The sequence below is a fragment of the Pristiophorus japonicus genome, unplaced genomic scaffold, assembly GCF_044704955.1.
Source record: "Pristiophorus japonicus isolate sPriJap1 unplaced genomic scaffold, sPriJap1.hap1 HAP1_SCAFFOLD_168, whole genome shotgun sequence".
NCBI classification, from domain to species: domain Eukaryota; kingdom Metazoa; phylum Chordata; class Chondrichthyes; family Pristiophoridae; genus Pristiophorus; species Pristiophorus japonicus.
In genome coordinates this window covers 1453546-1470081 of record NW_027251362.1, presented here as the reverse complement: position 1 = coordinate 1470081, position 16536 = coordinate 1453546, and positions in this window count along the sequence as shown.

Below are 16536 nucleotides of genomic sequence, written 5' to 3'. Positions count from 1 at the left end.
ATTATATGTGGAAGGATGTGTGGAAAGATGTGGTGGAATGATGTGTGGAATGAAGTCTGGAATGATGTGCGGAATGAGGTTTGGAATGATGTGTGGAATGATGTGTGGATTGACGTGTGGAATGAATTGTGGAACGCTGTGTGGAATGAAGAGTATATTCTGTGTGGGATGATGTGTGGAATTATGTTCAGAATGAGATGTTTAATGATGTGTGGAAGGATTTGTGGAACAACGTGTGGAATGATGTGTGGAATGAGGTGTGGAATGATGTTTAGAATGAGGTGTGGAATGATGTGTGGAATGATTTGTGGAATGAGGTGTGGAATGATGTGTGGAATGATGTGTGGAATAATATGTGGAATGATGTGTGGATGATGTGTGGAATGAAGTGTGGAATGGTGTGTGGAATGATGTGTGGAATGAGGCGTGTAATGATGTGTGGAATGAGGTTTGGAATGATGCGTGGAATGATGCATGGAATGACGTGTGGAATGATGTGTGGAATGATGTGCGGAATGATGTATGGAATGATGTTTGGAATGTGGTGTCGAATGATCAATGGAATGAAGTAGGGAATGATGAGTGGAAAGATGTGTGGAATGACGTGTGGAATGATGTGTGGAATGATGTGTGGAATGATGTGTGGAATGATGTTTGGAATGAAATTTTGAATGATGTGTGGAATGATGTGTGGAATGATATGTGGAATGATGTCAAGAAAGATGTGTGGAATGATGTGTGGAATGAAATGTGGAATGATGTGTGGAATGATGTATGGAATGATGTGTGGAATGATGCTTAGAATGATGCGTGGAATGATGTGTGGAATGAATTGTGGAATGGTGTGTGGAATGATGTTTAAAATGAGGTGTGGAATGATGTGGGAATGATGTGTGGAATGATGTCCCGAATGATGTGTGGAATGATGTGTGGAATGATATGTGGACTGGTGTGTGGAATGAGGTGTGGAGTGTTGTGTGGAATGAGCTGTGGAATGATGTGTGGAATCATGTGTTGAATGAGATGTGGAATGAGGTGTGGAATGATGCGTGGAATGATGCGTGGAATGATGCATGGAAGGGTGTGTGGATTGATGTGTGGAATAAATTGTGGAATGATGTTTGGAATGATGAGTGGAATGATGTGTGGAATAATGTGTGGTATGAGGTGTGGAATGAGGTTTGGAATGTTGTATGGAATGAAGTGAGGAATGTTATGTGGAATGATGTGTGGAATGATGTGTGGAATGATGGGTGTAATGATGTGTGGAATAATGTGTATAATGAGGTTTGGAATGATGTGTGGAATGATGTTTGGAATGATGTGTCGAATGATGCGTGGAAGGATGTGTGGATTGATGTGTGGAATAAATAGTGGAATGATGTTTAAAATGAGGTGTGGAATGATGTGTGGAAAGATATGTGGAATGAGGTGTGGAATGATGTGTGGAAGCATGTGTTGAATGAGGTGTGGAATGAGGTGTGGAATGATGCGTGGAATGATGCGTGAAATGATGCATGGAAGGATGTGTATTGATGTGTGGAATAAATTGTGGAATGATGTCTGGAATGAGGTGTGGAATGATGTGTGGAATGATATGTGGAATGGTGTGGGGAATGATGTGTGGAATGATGTGTGGAATGAGGTGAGAATTGATGTGTGGAATGATGATTGGAATGATGTGTGGAAGGATGTGTGGATTGATGTGTGGAATAAATAGTGGAAAGCTGTTTAAAATGAGGTGTGGAATGATGTGTGGAATGAGGTGTGGAATGATGTTTAGAATGAGGTGTGGAATGATGTGTGGAATGATTTGTGGAATGACGTGTGGAATGATGTGTGGAATGATGTGTGGAATAATATGCGGAATGATGTGTGGATGATGTTTGGAATGAAGTGTGGAATGGTGTGTGGAATGATGTGTGGAATGAGGCGTGTAATGATGTGTGGAATGAGTTTTGCAATGATGCGTGGAATGATGCATGGAATGACGTGTGGAATGATGTGTGGAATGATGTGTGGAATGATGTATGGAATGATGTGTGGAATGATGTGTCTAATGACGTGTGGAATGATGTGTGGAATGATGTGTGGAATTATGTGTGGAATGATATGTGGAATGGTGTGTGGAATGATGTGTGGAATGATGTGTGGAATGAGGTGTGAATTGATGTGTGGAATGATGATTGGAATGATGTGTGGAATGATGTGTGGAATTAGGTGTGGAATGGTGGGTGGAATGATGTGTGGAATGATGTGTGGAATAAGGTGTGGAAAGATGTTTGGAATGATGTGTGGAATGATTTATGGAAAGATGTGTGGAATGATGTGTGGAATGATGTGTGGAATGATGTGTGGAATGATGTGTGGAATGATTTATGGAAAGATGTGTGGAATGATGTGTGGAATGATGTGTGGAATGATGTTTGGAATGATGTGTGGAATGACGTTTCGAATGAGGTGTGGAATGTTGGATGGAATGAAGTGTGGAATGATGTGTGGAATGAGGTGTGGAATGATGTGTGAAATGATGTGTGGAATGATGTGTAGAATGACGTGTGGAATGATGTGTGGATAAATGTGAGAAATGAGGTTTAGAATGATGTGTAGAATGACGTGTGGAATGAGGTTTGGAATGCTGTATGGAATGAGGTGTGGAATGAGATGTGGAATGATGTGTGGAATGACGTGTAGAATGAGGTGTGGAATGCTGGGTGGAAGGATGTGTGGAATGATATGTGGAATCATGTTTGGAATGAGGTGTGGAATGATGTGTGGAATGATTTGTGGAATGATGTGTGGAATGATGTTTGGAATCATGTGTGGAATGTCGTGTAGAATGAGGTGTGGAATAGTGGGTGGAATGATGTGTGGAATGATGTGTGGAATGAGGTGTGGAATGATGTGTGGAATGATGTGTGGAATGATGTGTAGAATGACGTGTGGAATGATGTTTGGAATAATGTGTGAAATGAGGTTTGGAATGATGAGTGGAATGATGTGTGGAATGATGTGTGAAATGCTGTGTGGAATGATGTGTGGAAGGAGGTGTGGAATGAGGTGTGGAATGACGTGTGGAATGACGTGTAGAATGATGCGTGGAATGATGCAACGAATGTTGTGTGGATGATGTTTGTAATGAATTGTGGAATGATGTGTGGATTGATGTGTGGAATGATGTGTAGAATGATGTGTGTAATTATGTATGGAATTATCTGTGGAATGACGTGTGGATTGACGTGTGTAATGATGTGTGAAATTATGTGTGGAATGATGTGTGGAATGATGTGTGGGATGAGTTGTGGAATGATGTGTGGATTGATGTGTGGAATGATGTTTAGAATGAGGTGTGAATTGATGTGTCGAATGATGTTTGGAATGATGTGTGTCATGAGGTGTGAAAAGTGGTGTGGAATGATGTGTGGAATGAAGGGTGGAATGAATTGTGGAATGATGTGTGGAATGATGTGTCGAATGATGTTTGGAATAAGTTTTGGTATTATGTATGGAATGAGGTGTGGAATGATGTGTGGAATGATTTGTGGAATGACGTGTGGAATGATGTGTGGAATGATGTGTGGAATAATATGTGGAATGATGTGTGGATGATGTGTGGAATGAAGTGTGGAATGGTGTGTGGAATGATGTGTGGAATGAGGCGTGTAATGATGTGTGGAATGAGTTTTGCAATGATGCGTGGAATGATGCATGGAATGACGTGTGGAATGATGTGTGGAATGATGTGTGGAATGATGTATGGAATGATGTTTGGAATGTGGTGTCGAATGATCAGTGGAATGAAGTATGGAATGATGTGTGGAATGATGTGTCTAATGACGTGTGGAATGATGTGTGGAATGATGTGTGGAATTATGTGTGGAATGATATGTGGAATGGTGTGTGGAATGATGTGTGGAATGATGTGTGGAATGAGGTGTGAATTGATGTGTGGAATGATGATTGGAATGATGTGTGGAATGATGTGTGGAATTAGGTGTGGAATGGTGGGTGGAATGATGTGTGGAATGATGTGTGGAATGATGTGTGGAATAAGGTGTGGAAAGATGTTTGGACCGGTGTGTGGAATGATGCGTAGAATGAGGGGTGGAATGATGTGTGGAATGAGGTCTGGAATGATGTGTGGAATGATGTGTGGAATGATGTGTGGAATGATTTCTGGAAAGATTTGTGGAATGATGTGTGGAATGATGTGTGGAATGATGTTTGGAATGATGTGTGGAATGACGTTTCGAATGAGGTGTGGAATGTTGGATGGAATGAAGTGTGGAATGATGTGTGGAATGAGGTGTGGAATGATGTGTGAAATGATGTGTGGAATAATGTGTAGAATGACGTGTGGAATGATGTGTGGATAAATGTGAGAAATGAGGTTTAGAATGATGTGTAGAATGACGTGTGGAATGAGGTTTGGAATGATGTATGGAATGAGGTGTGGAATGAGATGTGGAATGATGTGTGGAATGACGTGTAGAATGAGGTGTGGAATGCTGGGTGGAAGGATGTGTGGAATGATGTGTGGAATCATGTTTGGAATGAGGTGTGGAATGATGTGTGGAATGATTTGTGGAATGATGTGTGGAATGATGTTTGGAATGATGTGTGGAATGTCGTGTAGAATGAGGTGTGGAATAGTGGGTGGAATGATGTGTGGAATGATGTGTGGAATGAGGTGTGGAATGATGTGTGGAATGATGTGTGGAATGATATGTAGAATGACGTGTGGAATGATGTTTGGAATAATGTGTGAAATGAGGTTTGGAATGATGAGTGGAATGATGTGTGGAATGATGTGTGAAATGCTGTGTGGAATGATGTATGGAAGGAGGTGTGGAATGAGGTGTGGAATGACGTGTGGAATGACGTGTGGAATGATGCGTGGAATGATGCAACGAATGTTGTGTGGATGATGTTTGTAATGAATTGTGGAATGATGTGTGGATTGATGTGTGGAATGATGTGTAGAATGATGTGTGTAATTATGTATGGAATTATCTGTGGAATGACGTGTGGATTGACGTGTGTAATGATGTGTGAAATTATGTGTGGAATGATGTGTGGAATGATGTGTGGGATGAGTTGTGGAATGATGTGTGGATTGATGTGTGGAATGATGTTTAGAATGAGGTGTGAATTGATGTGTCGAATGATGTTTGGAATGATGTGTGTCATGAGGTGTGAAAAGTGGTGTGGAATGATGTGTGGAATGAAGGGTGGAATGAATTGTGGAATGATGTGTGGAATGATGTGTCGAATGATGTTTGGAATAAGTTTTGGAATTATGTATGGAATGATGTGAGGAATGATGTGTGGAATGATGTGTGGAATGAGGTTTGGAATGAGATGTGGCATGATGTGTGTAATAAATAGTAGAATGATGTTTATAATGAGGTGTGGAATGATGCGTGGTATGATGTGTGGAATGATGTGTCGAATGATGTGTTGAATGATGTGTGTAATGATGATTGGAATGAGATTTGGAATGATGTTTGGAATGTGGTGTGGAATGATCAGTGGAATGATGTATGGAATGATGTGTGGAATGATGTGTGGAATGATGTGTGGAAGGATGTGTGGAATGATGTGTGGAATGATGTGTGGAATGATGTGTGGAATGATGTGTGTAACGATGTTTGGAATGAGATTTGGAATGATGTGTGGAATGAGGTGTGGAATGATGTGTGGAATGATGGGAGGAATGATGTGTGGAATGATGTGTAGAATGATGTGTGGAATGATGTGTGGAATGATGTGTGGAATGATGTCTAGAAAGATGTGTGGAATGATATGTGGAATGAAATGTGGAATGATGTGTGGAATGATGTATGGAATGATGTTTGGAATGATGTGTGGAATGAGGTGTGGTATGAGGTGTGGAATGAGGTTTGGAATGTTTTATGGAATGAAGTGAGGAACGATATTTGGAATGATGTGTGGAATGATGTGTGGAATGATGGGTGTAATGATGTGTGGAATAATGTGTAGAATGAGGTTTGGAATGATATGTGGAATGATGTTTGGAATGATGTGTGGAATGATGCGTGGAAGGATGTGTGGATTGATGTGTGGAATAAATAGTCGAATGATGTTTCAAATGAGGTGTGGAATGATGTGTGGAAAGATATGTGGAATGAGGTGTGGAATGATGTGTGGAATCATGTGTTGAATGAGGTGTGGAATGAGGTGTGGAATGATGCGTGGAATGATGCGTGAAATAATGCATGGAAGGATGTGTGGATTGATGTGTGGAATAAATTGTGGAATGATGTCTGGAATGAGGTGTGGAATGATGTGTGGAATGATATGTGGAATGGTGTGGGGAATGATGTGTGGAATGACGTGTGGAATGAGGTGTGAATTGATGTGTGGAATGATGATTGGAATGATGTGTGGAAGGATGTGTTGATTGATGTGTGGAATAAATAGTGGAAAGCTGTTTAAAATGAGGTGTGGAATGATGTGTGGAATGAGGTGTGGAATGATGTGTGGAATCATGTGTTGAATGAAGTGTGGAATGAGGTGTGGAATGATGCGTGGATTGATGCGTGGAATGATGCATGGAAGGATGTGTGGATTGATGTGTGGAATAAATTGTGGAATGATGTTTGGAATGATGAGTGGAATGATTTGTGGAATGATGTGTGGTATGAGGTATGGAATGATGTGTGGGTGTGGTATGATATGTTCGATGGTGTGAGGAATGATGTCTGGAATGATGTCTGGAATGAGGTGTGTAATGATTTGTGGAATGAAATGTGGAATGGTGTGTGGAATGATGTGTGGAATGATGTTTGGAATGAGGTTTGAATTGATGTGTGGAATGATGATTGGAATGATGTGTGGAATGATGTGTGGAATTAGGTGTGAAATGGGGGGTGGAATGATGTGTGGAATGATGTGTGGAATGATGTGTGGAATGAGGTGTGGAAAGGTGTTTGGAATGGTGTGTGGAATGATGCGTAGAATGAGGGGTGGAATGATATGTGGAATGAGGTCTGGAATGATGTGTGGAATGATGTGTGGAATGATGTGTGGAATGATGTCTGGAAAGATGTGTGGAATGATGTGTGGAATGATGTGTGGAATGATGTTTGGAATGATGTGTGGAATGACGTTTCGAATGAGGTGTGGAATGTTGGGTGGAATGAAGTGTGGAATGATGTATGGAATGAGGTGTGGAATGATGTGTGAAATGATGTGTGGAATGATGTGTAGAATGACATGTGGAATGATGTGTGGATAAATGTGAGAAATGTGGTTTGGAATGATGTGTCGAATGATGTATGGAATGAGGTGTGGAATGAGGTGTGGAATGATGTGTGGAATGACGTGTAGAATGAGGTGTGGAATGCTGGGTGGAAGGATGTCTGGCATGATGTGTAGAATCATGTTTGGAATGAGGTGTGGAATGATGTGTGGAATGATGAGTGGAATGATGTGTGGAACGATGTTTGGAATGATGTGTGGAATGTCGTGTAGAATGAGGTGTGGAATAGTGGGTGGAATGATGTGTGGAATGATGTGTGGAATGAGGTGTGGAATGATGTGTGGAATGATGTGTGGAATGATGTGTAGAATGATGTTTGGAATGAGATTTGGAATGATGTATGGAATGAGTTGTGGAATGATGTGTGGAATGATGGGTGGAATGATGTTTTTAATGATGTGTAGAATGATGTGTGGAATGATGTGTGGAATGATGTGTGGAATGATGTCTAGAATGATGTGTGGAATGATATTTGGAATGATGTGAGGAATGATGTATGGAATGATGCTTAGAATGATGCGTGGAATGATGTGTGGAATGAATTGTGGAATGGTGTATGGAATGTTGTTTAAAATGAGGTGTGGAATGATGTGGGAATGATGAGTGGAATAAGGTGTGGAATGATGTGTGGAATGAGGTGTGGAATGAGGTGTGGAATAATATGTGGAATGACGTATGGAATGATGTGTGGAATGATGTCCCGAATGATGTGTGGAATGATGTTTGGAATAATGTGTGGACTGATGTGTGGAATGATGTTTGGAATGAGTTTTGGAATTATGTATGGAATGATGTGTGGAATGATGTTTGGAATGATGTGTGGAATAAAGGGTGGAATGTGTTGTGGAATGAGATGGGAAATGAGGTGTGGAATGATGTGTGGAATGAGGTGTGTAATGATGTGTGGAATGATGCGTGGAATGATGCGTGGAAGGATGTGTGGATTGATGTCTGGAATAAATAGTGTAATGATGTTTAAAATGAGGTGAGGAATGATGTGTGGAATGATGTGTGGAATGATGTGTGGAATGATATCTGGAATGACGTGTGGAATGATGTGTGGAATGATGTGTGGAATGATGTGTGGAATGATGTTCGAATGATGTGTGGAATGATGTTTGGAATAATGTGTGAAATGAGGTTTGGAATGATGAGTGGAATGATGTGTGGAATGATGTGTGGAATAATGTTTAGAATGAGGTGTGGAATGATGCGTGGAACGATGTGTGGAATGTTGTGCGGAATGATGTGGCGAATGTTGTGTGAAATGATGCGTTGAATGATGTATAGAATGATGTATGGATTGAGGTGTGGAACGATATGTGGAATGATGTGTGGAATGATGTGCGGGATGATGTGAGTAATGATGTTTGGAATTAAGTGTGGAATGATGTGCGGAATGAGGTGTGGAATGATATGTGGAATGATGTGTGGAATTATGTGTGGAATGATATCTGGAATGATGTGTGGAATGATGTGTGGAATGATGTGTGGAATGATGTGTGGAATGATGTGTGGAATGATGTGTGGAATGATATCTGAAATGATGTGTGGAATGATGTGTGGAATGATGTGTGGAATGATGTGTGGAATGATGTTCGAATGATGTGTGGAATGATGTATAGAATGAGGTGTGGAATGGTGGGTGGAATGATGTGTGGAATGATGTGTGGAATGATGTGTGGAATAATGTTTAGAATGAGGTGTGGAATGATGTGTGGAATGATGTGTGCAATGAGGTGTGGAATGAGGTTTGGAATGATGTGTGGAATGATGTTTGGAATGATGTGTGGAATGATGTGTGGAATGACGGGTGGAATGAGTTGTGGAATGCGGTGTGAAATGAGGTGTGGAATGAGGTATGCAATGAAGTGTGGAATGAGGTGTGGAATGATGTATAGAATGAGGTGTGGAATGGTGGGTGGAATGATGTGTGGAATGATGTGTGGAATGATGTTTGGAATAATGTTTAGAATGTGGTGTGGAATGATGTGTGGAATGATGTGTGCAATGATGTGTGGAATGAGATTTGGAATGATGTGTGAATGATGTTTGGAATGATGTGTGGAATGATGTGTGGAATGACGGGTGGAATGAGTTGTGGAATGTGGTGTGAAATGAGGTGTGGAATGAGGTATGCAATGAAGTGTGGAATGATGTGTGACATGATGTGTAGAATGAGTTGTGGAATGAGGTGTGGAATGATGCGTGCAATGATGCGTGGAATGGTGCGTGGAATGATGTGTGGATTGGTGTGTGGAATAAATAATGGAATGATGTTTAAAATGAGGTGTGGAATGAGCTGCGGAATGATGTGTGGAATGAGCTGTGGAATGATGTGTGGAATTATCCGTGGAATGTTGCATGGAATGATGCATGGAAGGATGTGTCCATTGATTTGTGGAATAAATTGTGGAATGATGTGAGGAATGATGAGTGGAATTATATTTAGAATGAGGTGTTTAATTTAGTGTGGAATGATTTGTGGAATGAGGTGCGGAACGATGTGTGGAATGCGGTATGGAATGAAGTTTAGAATTAGGTGTGGAATGATGTGTGGAAGGATTTGTGGAATGAAGTGTGGAATGATGTGTGGAATGATGTGTGGAATAATATGTGGAATGATGTGTGGATGATGTGTGGAATGCGGTGTGGAATGATGTGTGGAATGTTGTGTGGAATGATGTGTGGAATGATGCGTGGAATGATGCATGGAATGACGTGTGGAATGATGTGTGGAATGATGTGTGGAATTATGTGTGGGATGATGTTTGGAATGTGGTGTGGAATGATCAGTGGAATGATGTATGGAATGATGTGTGGAATGATGTGTGGAATGATGTGTATAATGATGTCTAGAATGATGTGTGGAATGATGTGTGGAATGATGTGTGGAATGTTGTGTGGAATGATGTATGGAATGATGTGTGGAATGATGCTTAGAATGATGTGTGGAATGAGGTGTGGAATGAATTGTGGAATGGTGTGTGGAATGATGTGTGGAATGATGTGTGGGATGTGTTGTGGAATGATGTGTGGATTGATGTGTGTAATAATCTTTATAATGAGGTGTGAATTGATGTGTGGAATGATGTTTGGAATGATGTGTGTAATGAGGTGTGGAAAGTGGTGTGGAATGATGTGTGGAATGAGTTTTGGAATGATGTGTGGAATGAATTGTGGAATGATGTGTGGAATGATCTGTGGAATGAGGTGTGGAATGAGGTGTGGTATGATGTGTGGATTGATGTGTGGAATGAGGTATGGAATGAGGTGTGGAATGATGCGTGGAATGATGCGTGGAATGATGCGTGGAAGGATGTGTGGATTGATGTGTGGAATAAATAGTGGAATGATGTTTATAATGAGGTGTGGAATGAGGCCTGGAATGATGTGTGGAATGATGTGTGAAATGATGCGTGGAATGATGCATCGAATCATGTGTAGATTGATGTGTGGAATTAATTGTGGAATGATGTGTGGAATGATAAGTGGAATGATGTATGGACTGATGTGTGGAATGATGTTTGGAATGATGTGTGTGATGATGTATGGAATGATCTGTGGAATGACGTGAGGAATGATGTGTAGAATGAGGTGTGGAATGATGTTTGGAATCATGTGTCGAATGAGGTGTGCAATGAGGTGTGGAATGATGCATGGAATGAGGTGTGGAATGATGTGTGGAATGATGTGTGGAATGATGTTTGGAATGATGTGTCGAATGACGTGTAGAATAAGGTGTGGAATGGTGGGTGGAATGATGTGTGGAATGATGTGTGGAATGACATGTGGAATGAGGTGTGGAATGATGTGTGGAATTGTGTGTGAAATGATGTGTAGAATGATATGTGGAGTGACCGGTGGAATGAGTTGTGCAATGATGCGTCGAATGATGTGTGGAATGAAGTGTGGAATGATGTGTGTAATGAGGCATGGAATGATCTGTGGAATGACGCGTGGAATGACATGTGGAATGATGTGTGCAATGCTGTGTGGAATGATGTGTGGAATGATTCTTGGAATGATGTTTGGAATGATGTGTGGAATGATTTGTGTAATGACCGGTGGAATGAGCTGTGGAATGATGTGAGAAATGATGTGTGGAATGATGTGTGGAATGATGTGTGTAATGTTGTTTGGAATGATCTGTGGAATGACGTGAGGAATGACGTGTGGAATGATGTGTGCAATGCTGTGTGCAATGATGTGTGGAATGACGTTTAGAATGAGATGTGAATTGATGTGTGGAATGATGTTTGGAATGATGTGTGTAATGAGGTGTGGAATGTGATGTGGAATGATGTGTGGAATGATATTTGCAATGAGGTGTGGAATGAGGTGTGGAATGATGTGTGGAATGATGTGTGGAATGAAGTGTGGAGCGATGGGTGGAATGATGTGTGGAATAATGTGTGGAATGATGTTTGGAATGATGTGTGGAGTGATGTTTGAAAAGATATGTGGAATGATGTGTGGAATGACGGGTGGAATGTGTTGTGGAATGAGGTGGGAAATAAGTTGTGGAATGATGTGTGGAATGAGGTGTCGAATGAGGTGAAGAATGACGTGTGGTATGACGTGTTGAATGATGATTGGATGATGTTTGAAATCAGTTTTGAAATGATGTGTGGAATGATGTGTGGATTGATGTGTGGAATAAATAGTGGAATTATGTTTATAATGAGGTGTGGAATGATGTGTGGAATGATGTGTGGAATGAGGTGTGGAATAAATTGTGGAATGATGTGTGGAATGATGTGTGTACTGAGGTGTGGAATGATGTGCGGAATGATGTGTGGTATGATGTGTGGAATGATGTCTGGAATGAAGTGTGGAATGCTGTATGGAATGATTTGTGGAATGATATGTGGAATGATGTGTGAAATGATGCGTGGAATGAGGCGTGTAATGAGGAATGGAATGATGTGTGAAATGTTGTGTGGAATGAGGTGTGGAATGATGTGTGGAATGATGCGTGGAATGATGTGTGGAATGATGTGTGGAATGATGTGTGTGATGATGTATTGAATGATCTGTGGAATGACGTGAGGAATGATGTGTAGAATGAGGTGTGGAATGATGTTTGGAATGATGTGTCGAATGAGGTATGGAATGAGGTGTGGAATGATGCGTGGAATGATGTGTGGAATGATGTGTGGAATGATGTGTGGAATGATGTTTGGAATGATGTTTCGAATGACGTGTAGAATGAGGTGTGGAATGGTGGGTGGAATGATGTGTGGATTGATGTGTGGAATAAATAATGGAATTATGTTTATAATGAGGTGTGGAATGATGCGTGGAATGATATGTGTAATGATGCGTGGAAAGATGTGTGGGTTGATGTGTGGAATAAATAGTGGAATGATGTTTAAAATGAGGTGTGGAATGATGTGTGGAATGATGTTTGGAATGATGTGTGGAATGATGTGTGGAATATCGGCTGGAATGTGTTGTGGAATGAGGTGGGGAATGAGGTGTGGAATGATGCGTAGAATGATGCGTGGAATGATGCGTGAAAAGATGTGTGGATTGTTGTGTGGAATAAAAAGTGGAATGATGTGTAGAATGAGGTGTGGAATGATGTTTGGAATCATGTGTCGAATGAGGTGTGCAATGAGGTGTGGAATGATGCATGGAATGAGGTGTGGAATGATGTGTGGAATGATGTGTGGAATGATGTTTGGAATGATATGTCGAATGACGTGTAGAATAAGGTGTGGAATGGTGGGTGGAATGATGTGTGGAATGATGTGTGGAATGACATGTGGAATGAGGTGTGGAATGATGTGTGGAATTGTGTGTGAAATGAGGTGTAGAATGATATGTGGAGTGACCGGTGGAATGAGTTGTGCAATGATGCGTCGAATGATGTGTGGAATGAAGTGTGGAATGATGTGTGTAATGAGGCATGGAATGATCTGTGGAATGACGCGTGGAATGACATGTGGAATGATGTGTGCAATGCTGTGTGGAATGATGTGTGGAATGATTCTTGGAATGATGTTTGGAATGATGTGTGGAATGATTTGTGTAATGACCGGTGGAATGAGCTGTGGAATGATGTGAGAAATGATGTGTGGAATGATGTGTGAAATGATGTGTGTAATGTTGTTTGGAATGATCTGTGGAATGACGTGAGGAATGACGTGTGGAATGATGTGTGCAATGCTGTGTGCAATGATGTGTGGAATGACGTTTAGAATGAGATGTGAATTGATGTGTGGAATGATGTTTGGAATGATGTGTGTAATGAGGTGTGGAATGTGATGTGGAATGATGTGTGGAATGATATTTGCAATGAGGTGTGGAATGAGGTGTGCAATGATGTGTGGAATGATGTGTGGAATGAAGTGTGGAGCGATGGGTGGAATGATGTGTGGAATAATGTGTGGAATGATGTTTGGAATGATGTGTGGAGTGATGTTTGAAAAGATATGTGGAATGATGTGTGGAATGACGGGTGGAATGTGTTGTGGAATGAGGTGGGAAATAAGTTGTGGAATGATGTGTGGAATGAGGTGTCGAATGAGGTGAAGAATGACGTGTGGTATGACGTGTTGAATGATGATTGGATGATGTTTGAAATCAGTTTTGAAATGATGTGTGGAATGATGTGTGGATTGATGTGTGGAATAAATAGTGGAATTATGTTTATAATGAGGTGTGGAATGATGTGTGGAATGATGTGTGGAATGAGGTGTGGAATAAATTGTGGAATGATGTGTGGAATGATGTGTGTACTGAGGTGTGGAATGATGTGCGGAATGATGTGTGGTATGATGTGTGGAATGATGTCTGGAATGAAGTGTGGAATGCTGTATGGAATGATTTGTGGAATGATATGTGGAATGATGTGTGAAATGATGCGTGGAATGAGGCGTGTAATGAGGAATGGAATGATGTGTGAAATGTTGTGTGGAATGAGGTGTGGAATGATGTGTGGAATGATGCGTGAAATGATGTGTGGAATGATGTGTGGAATGATGTGTGTGATGATGTATTGAATGATCTGTGGAATGACGTGAGGAATGATGTGTAGAATGAGGTGTGGAATGATGTTTGGAATGATGTGTCGAATGAGGTATGGAATGAGGTGTGGAATGATGCGTGGAATGATGTGTGGAATGATGTGTGGAATGATGTGTGGAATGATGTTTGGAATGATGTTTCGAATGACGTGTAGATTGAGGTGTGGAATGGTGGGTGGAATGATGTGTGGATTGATGTGTGGAATAAATAATGGAATTATGTTTATAATGAGGTGTGGAATGATGCGTGGAATGATATGTGTAATGATGCGTGGAAAGATGTGTGGGTTGATGTGTGGAATAAATAGTGGAATGATGTTTAAAATGAGGTGTGGAATGATGTGTGGAATGATGTTTGGAATGATGTGTGCAATGATGTGTGGAATATCGGCTGGAATGTGTTGTGGAATGAGGTGGGGAATGAGGTGTGGAATGATGCGTAGAATGATGCGTGGAATGATGCGTGGAAAGATGTGTGGATTGTTGTGTGGAATAAAAAGTGGAATGATGTTTAAAATGAGGTGTTGAATGATGTGTGGAATGATGTGTGGAATGAGGTGTGGAATGATGTGTGGAATCATGTGTTGAATGAGGTGTGGATTGAGGTGTGGAATGATGCGTGGAATAATACGTGGAATGATGCATGGAAGGATGTGTGGATTGATGTGTGGAATAAATTGTGGAATGATGTTTGGAATGTTCAGTGGAATGATGTGTGGAATGATGTGTGGTATGATGTGTTCGATGATGTGAGGAATGATGTCTGGAATGATGTCTGGAATGAGGTGTGGAATGATGATAGGATGATATGTGGAATGGTGTGTGGAATGATGTGTGGACTGATGTGTGGAATGATGTTTAAAATGATGTGTGGAATGATGCGTGCAATGATGTGTGGAATGATGTGTGGAATGATGTGTGTGATGATGTATGGAATGATCTGTGGAATGACGTGAGGAATGATGTGTAGAATGAGGTGGGGAATGATGTGTGGAATGATGTGTGGAATGATGTTTGGGTTGATGTGTCAAATGACGTGTAGAATGAGGTGTGGCATGGTGGGTGGAATTATGTGTGGAATGATGTGTGGAATGATATGTGGAATGAGGTGTGGAATGATGTGTGGAATTGTGTGTGGAATGATGTGTAGAATGATATGTGGAGTGACCGGTGGAATGAGTTATGGAATGATGCGTCGAATGATGTGTAGAATGACGTGTGGAATGATGTGTTTAATGATGTATGGAATGATCTGTGAAATGACGCGAGGAATGATGTGTGGAATGATGTCTGCAATGCTGTGTGCAATGATGTGTGGAATGACGTTTAGAATGAGATGTGAATTGATGTGTGGAATGATGTTTGGAATGATGTGTGTAATATGAGGTGTGGAATGTGATGTGGAATGATGTGTGGAATGATGTTTGCAATGAGGTGTGGAATGATGTGCGGAATGATGTGCGGAATGATGTGTGGAATGATGTGTGGAATGATGTGTGGAATGATGTGTGGAGCGATGGGTGGAATGATGTGTGGAATAATGTGTGGAATGAGGTTTGGAATGATGTGTGGAATGATGTGTCAAATGAAGTGTGGAATGTGTTGTGGAATGAGATATGATATGAGGTGTGGAATGAGCTGTGGAATGAGGTGTGGAATGATGTGTGGAATGATGTGTGGAATGATGTGTGGAATGAGGTGTGGAATGATGTGTGGAATGATATGTGGAATGTGTTGGATGATGAGTGGAATGATGTGCGGAATGAAGTGTGGAATTTTGTATGGAATGATGTGTGGAATGATATGTGGAATGTGTGGAATGATGCATGGAATGAGGCGTGGAATGAGGTGTGGAATGATGTGTGGAATGATGTGTACAATGTTGTGTGGAATAAAGTAAGGCATGATGTGTGGAATGAGGTGTGGAATGAGGTTTGAAGTGACGTGTGGAATGACGTGTGGAATGATGTGTGCAATGCTGTGTGGAATGATTTGTGGAATGCTGTTTGGAATGATGTTTGGAATGAGATGTGCAATGATGGGTAGAATGATGTGTGGAATGTTGTGTAGAATGATGTTTAGAATGAGGTGTGAATTGATGTGTGGAATGATGTTTGGAATGATGTGTGGAATGAGGTTTGGAACGTGGTGTGGAATGATGTGTGGAATGATGTTTGCAATGATGTGTGGAATGATGTGTGGAATGTTGTGTGAAAT